Source organism: Cyanistes caeruleus, chromosome 14 (assembly GCF_971803275.1).
Source record: "Cyanistes caeruleus chromosome 14, bCyaCae1.hap1.1, whole genome shotgun sequence".
NCBI lineage: Eukaryota > Metazoa > Chordata > Aves > Passeriformes > Paridae > Cyanistes > Cyanistes caeruleus.
The window spans coordinates 17,170,875-17,177,157 of NC_141714.1; positions in this window are offsets into that span (position 1 = coordinate 17,170,875).

Sequence of the window (6,283 nt, forward strand, 5' to 3'; positions counted from 1 at the left end):
AGTTTATTAGCACTGTTTATTTTTATTTCCATACAGTTATTACATGAATGCCTGGAAGTGACACTAGCACGGAAGATCTGTTAATAACACATCCTATACAGACACTTGGGTTATTTTTGTTCATCTAATTTCTTTCAAGGCAATTTTAAAATCTGAAAACATAATAGTTGAAGAAATTTTAGTTCCTTATTCATAGAAGAGGCAAGAATTGCATATTTGTCAGCAGTTAGGAACCAGCCCAAAGCCACCTCTGTGTGCAAAGCTCTGTAACACTTCATGAAACTGTAAAAAAACAGGGGGAGAAAACAACCTGGACCTCTTGATTTTTCCATCATGACACTTCTGGGAAGCTGTTGTTTGCTCCCTCGTGTTACAAGTCTGGCATAAAGCTGGATCTGAGTCAAGATCTGAGTCTAAACCTGGATCAAGACACTTGACCTGCTCTGTGCCCTGCTCTCTGTAGTAACCAATATTTTGCTGTGCTGCTGTCAGGCAGTTTTGGTGACACAGCAATGATACTGCTGTAACTAATAGATATTAAAAACACACAGTTACCACACATTTATAGCTACACCCATAAATGTATGTTTTAATGGCCTATTACTTTGTGTAGAGAACTATTTAACGAGCCCAGGATAAGGATGCATGCATGGCTGGGTTGTTTAAAAAGGCTTTATGCTCTTGGCAAGCCAGATCTCAAAAGCTGTTGAAGGAATTTAGAATATGTAGAAGAGGTTTCCAAAGAACCCAGCAAAAAATGAGGAGAGCAGAGGATTGAGGGGGCAAGCATAGATTAATACCAGAAACCCCAGCTGAATAAACACAGATCACTGATGATCAATCACTGATCAATAATTAAAGCAGGGCAGAACCAGCTACAGAACATAAGTGTAGAGCTCTGAAATGCATTCTGCAGCTGGTGGTGACAGAGCAGAGACAGAACCAGCTTTAACTGTAAGCAGGGCTCCAGTTAAATGAACTATTAATGTGCCTTGCTGCAGAACATGGTAAGAAAGACTGATTACCTGTAATATTACAAAGTAAGCATTTATTATCACAAAAAGGAAATCAAACTCTTGGCCTGTGTTATCATAATCCTCCATCCTTCCAGCTGGGAATTCACATACAGCAATATATTTATTTCCTTGTCATGTTCCCAAAACATACTTTACAAAAGTGTCAAACCATTAGGAGAAATGAATCATTATTCTCCTGACCTTTTGAAAGTAGATTACAGAGCTGTGATCAAATCTCATTAGAATTATGTATCCACAAAAGAGCTTCATCACATCCCAAAATCTTGGTATAGCATTCTTAAAATATTTTGGTTTTGCTCTGCAAAGAGATTTAACCATGACTAAGAGGAATTTTGTAGCTATCCTTTCATTAGCTTCGAGACTTGCCATTCATGTGCAGGAACTCTTAAGGATCAACATATATTTTTAAAGGTAAGACACAGAGGAAGTCTTTTATCTTTAAAGACTGAGTAAAGAGGCTAAAGACTGAGAGAAAGGCACAAAAGTGACTCATTCAGAAATTATCTTATAAGTTCCATTTTAAATTAATGAAATCATTAAAAATCAGTAATGAAGGAGCTGATAATCAGACGAGAGCTGGCTGCATGTTGGGCTGGGGTCTGTGCAGACATCCCAGGTGAGTGGAGAACATTAATGGCATTAAGAGCAATTTGGGGTGTTAATGACACCAGACTCAGGTAGAGCAGTGCACAGCTGCCAGAAGGATGGAACTGGGCTCTGCTAGGAAAGGAAAGGGATGTGTGTTCAATATCCACATGAGTTGTATTTCCAGCTTGTCTCTGTTTCCTTGGTGGGGCTGTTCTTGCAGCCCCATTTCCTCCAGGAGAAGATCTCCTGAATTCCTGGGCTCTGTCCCAGCTCCCCTGACCCATCTGGACCTGCCCTGCTCTGACAGGAGTGCAGCTGCCACCCTGCTGCTGCTCTTCACTAATGGATTTTAGTTTTCCCTACAAACCTTTAAAAAATAGTCTTTATTTTACGTTTGTGGTATAAAATTGATGCCTGATGTGAAATTTTCCTTAACGAATATTTGCTGGAGTTGGACATTTGCCTGTTTGCAGAAGATCTTTAAGCCCCCAGCCAATCATTACTGCAGCTCCCCTGTCTCACAGGCAGCTCGTATTTAATCTGTATGTTCTTTAAATGCAAAGCATGCTATATTTAGTGTTCAAACTGCAGCATTAGTAAACTGAGCCCTCATTTATGTGTGCATGTGGGTGAATTGGGTGTCTCACAAAGGATTCAAACAGATGCTTTAGCTTTAATGATATTTCTAATCATCTCACTTATGCCCCAAGGATATTTTCTTATGCTTTATTCTCCTGTCATGATTTCTACTCATTACAGTAAAGTGTTATTTTAAATCTACTTTTTATATTTGAACTTGCTTCAGCATCAGCTCCTTAACAATTTCATTTTTTAAAAAAAAACACACTTTCCTTGTGCTGTCTAATTATAGGTACTGTCCCCAAAGGCATAGGCAGAGCAGATAAAAACAATCACACAATTCATTGGTGACTTTTGATCTATAATGGTGACATCAGTGCTGATTATTATGCACTTTCCTAAGAGAGAAAGTCGGGAATAAAGTCAGCTGAAGTCCAAGGCCAGGTTGGACAGGGCTTGGAGCCACCTGGGATAGTGGAAGTTGTCCCTTCCCATGGCAGGAGATGGAACAGGATGGACTTTAAAGGTTCTCTCCCATTCAAACCTTTCTATGATTCTATATTCCTCTAATTTTTTAAGCTCCTAAATTCCTTTTTACTGCCTATATTTTCCCCCTAGAAGCTGCAGCTTTATAATCCTGTCTGTTAGACCAGCACCTGTTTAAAGATCACATTTAAATCAGGTTTTACGAAACACAAATAAATATATTAGTACCTTTATGGCAAGTAAGTATGGTGTCAATTGTTTTGTTCTGTGCAAGTCAGATTTCTGAAAGAAAATCTTCCTTCTTCTGTGTACATGGATGTGCCACTTGTCGTGGGAGAGTCAGGGAGACCTTTCTTGGACTGTTTTCTTAAAGAGGAGAAAAAAAGGGGAAAATTTTCTGATTCCTGGTGGAAAGTTTGATCCAGAAAAAGCAGCTGGGAATGTCAGAACTCCTTCCCTGTGGAAACTCATCTTACAACCATGAAAGCAATGACTTGGTGAGTATTTGTGAGAAACAAGATGAGGGAAAAGCAGGGGAGGGAGGAAGCTGGAAGTGTGGAAAGGAACCACATGCAGAGGGAGAAATCTGCCTTGGTCTGAGTATTGATTCCCAGAAAAAACAGATTTTTATCTGCTAGGAGAAAGGAAATATAAAACCATGGTAAAATTTTATTTCTTACATAGGAACATAGAAAATAAAGAGGATTTTTCAGAACACAGAGTTTCATGGAGGCCAGCAATGTCAGCTTCAGCAATTTCACTGCAAATTACAGACCTTAAACTGGCCAGGCTCACACAGAACTCAAACTGTAATTAAAATCTTGATCCATTATTTTATGTCGACATTGATTCAGAGTAAGGAAAAAGCCAAGTTTTCTGATTAAAAACTTTAAATTTCATTGAAAAAAAAATAATGACAAAAAACCTCTGGCAGAAATAACTGGCAAAGTAAATTTGGGAAGCAAAATTTGTCAGCTTCATTATCTAAAAAAATTAATTAGCAGTAGGTATTGATTATCCAAAAGTAATAAAAAACCCTGAAAACCCCAAATACTCCTACTAATTTGCAATCTGAAATTAATCACCCATAGCCATATGTCTCCTTTTGACGAACATCTGACAGATTAAGTTTGGTGGAATTAAAGACTAAGGAATGTTTCCTAAATCATATTTTCAGTAATTGTATTTAAAAGGCACACGTTTCTATCCCATCAATAAACACAGCAATGGCACGGGACAAAATCAGAACTGATTAATTAATCTGAAATAGAAATAATACTGGCTTTGAAGTTGTAGAAAATTGTCTCAGTGTATGTACTGATATTTTAAAAAGAGTATTAGAAGCAAAACAAAATTCTGTCAGAATAGATAAGGGTCCATTGAAAATAGTTATTTACTTAATGGGTTTGTGAAGAGTCCAAACAGGTATAAATTTTTACCTGTCAAAAGGTGGTTTTGCCCAGGTGCATGTTTTTGGGTATTTTTAGCTTGATTAAAAAAAAAAAAAAAAAAAAAAAAAGATTAGAGGAAATTTAGTTTTCCTTCTATTTTCTCAAAGTCTTTTCCAACTACTTTAATCCAGAACCACTCCATTTATCTTCTGTCCTTTATTAAATCTTACTAATGCTTTTGATAAGGGAATTGATATGATTTCAAAGCCAGTTTTTTACCCCTTCTTTATTTCCTACTTTTGCAGTCACAATTTGCCGAGATGAAGACTGAATGCAGATTTCTGTTAAATAAAAACAAACATTTCAGTTGGCAGCAGACTTCACCTCATCCAAGCACCCTTATCTTGCATCTACGGAGAATTTAATTTTATTTAGCAAAGATCAGACTCCAGTCTGTCTAAATCTTGATCTCAGACCTAACACAAATCCTCTGTCTCTGAAATGTGGCAAACCCAGCTTTGTGGATCTCCTTTTTGTGGGGACAGGGAGAATTGAAGGTTTTGCAGCCACTCTGACCTTTGGGAGAGCAGAATTCATGCCACGATGAATTTTTTGCCCTCAAGCCACACAAACCTCCACGTGCCATCCACACATCAACCCTGGAGCCTGTAAATATTAACTCTGATGCTTTGAAAGCCTCCTGCAGATATTTTACAAATTTCCAGTTGCATACTGGCTGTAAAATTGTCATTTATGAAGTTGATTTATTTTAATTAAGAACATAAATGATCCTGTGTCTCTTGAGATTTGCTGGAATGACTCATGCACTCTTATTTATCTTATTACCTGGGGATTTAATATAATACTGAATCAAATTTTTCTTCCTACTGAAGCTTTCTGCATCAGAAATCTACTGATTTAATGATTAGAGTAGTTAAAGAAAAGATAATACTTTATTTTCTATTTTAACCAGCTATGAAGGCTTGCAGAAGGTGTTCACATTTATTATGTTATGATTTATATAATCTGTACTTTTTTCCCTCATAGCTGAGCACGAATGGATGAACATCTTGATTTCAGGCTTTATTTGAAAATTACTCCAAGCATCCTAAAACTTATTCAGCCAAATTAATCTCTTTATATAATGGATAATTTGTCACTATTCATGAAAACCCTAAAGAGCAATACTCTATAATTTGTACAGTAGAAGTCTCTGGTTGTCTTAAATTACAGGCAACTATATCAGGGAGAGAGTGAATTTCCAACTTTCACAAGAGACTAAACACTCCAGTGTTTTTAGGATGAAATCATTATCCATATACATCAATAAAATTGTGCTTAAATTTTGGGGGAGCCTGGCCTGCACCATGTAAGGACAAGCCATGATATTATAAATACCTTGTGCAAAAAACTTGCTGTGATTAACCTCTATACTTCTAATATCTCCAAATTCTAATTAACTAATTGCATAATTCCAAAGAATAAAATCTGCCATCTGCTAGAAATGGAAGCCCAGTTAGAAAAGTTTTTTTTAAAAAGTGCATTCTCTAACAATTCTGTGTCATGGAAAGTCCAGCAGGAATATATTTTATCTTCCTTTATACTCACTTTCCCTGGTGTGTACATGAAGCAGCATCATAACATTTGCTAAAATATCTTTAAAAATGATATTATTTATTCCATTCTAAAAGGGGCAAGAGTATCCCTGTGGAGCCCTCTGAGTTGTTTATTATATTAATGCTGTGTATTTGCAGATATGCAGCAAAGAAATCTCTTACAAAGAGAAGGATTAAAAAAGGAATTATGGTAACATTGTAGAGGTTACCCTCAAAGCTGAAGTTCTTCTGTGACCACAGCTTCACTTTGTGCTGAAGTTCCTCTGAAATGGGGAGATCCTCTACATGCAGTGATGTTCTTAGAGAAAAAAAACCACAAAATTTTGGAGTTTCTCTCTTAAAAACCATCACCAAACACCCCTGAATGTTGACAACCTCCCAGAAAACTCTGCTGAAGGGTTCAGCTTTCCTTGCATGAAGGAATATCAGCCCATTTTGACTTGGAATCAACTCGAGTTTTTGTCATAGGGCATTTTAGGTATTTTCCTGCTAATTATACATCTGCTGTCTGCAGAAGATAAATAGGGTGTCTCAAGTAAGCATTTAACCATCCAATTAACATAATCGTTAGACAATGAAGATCAAA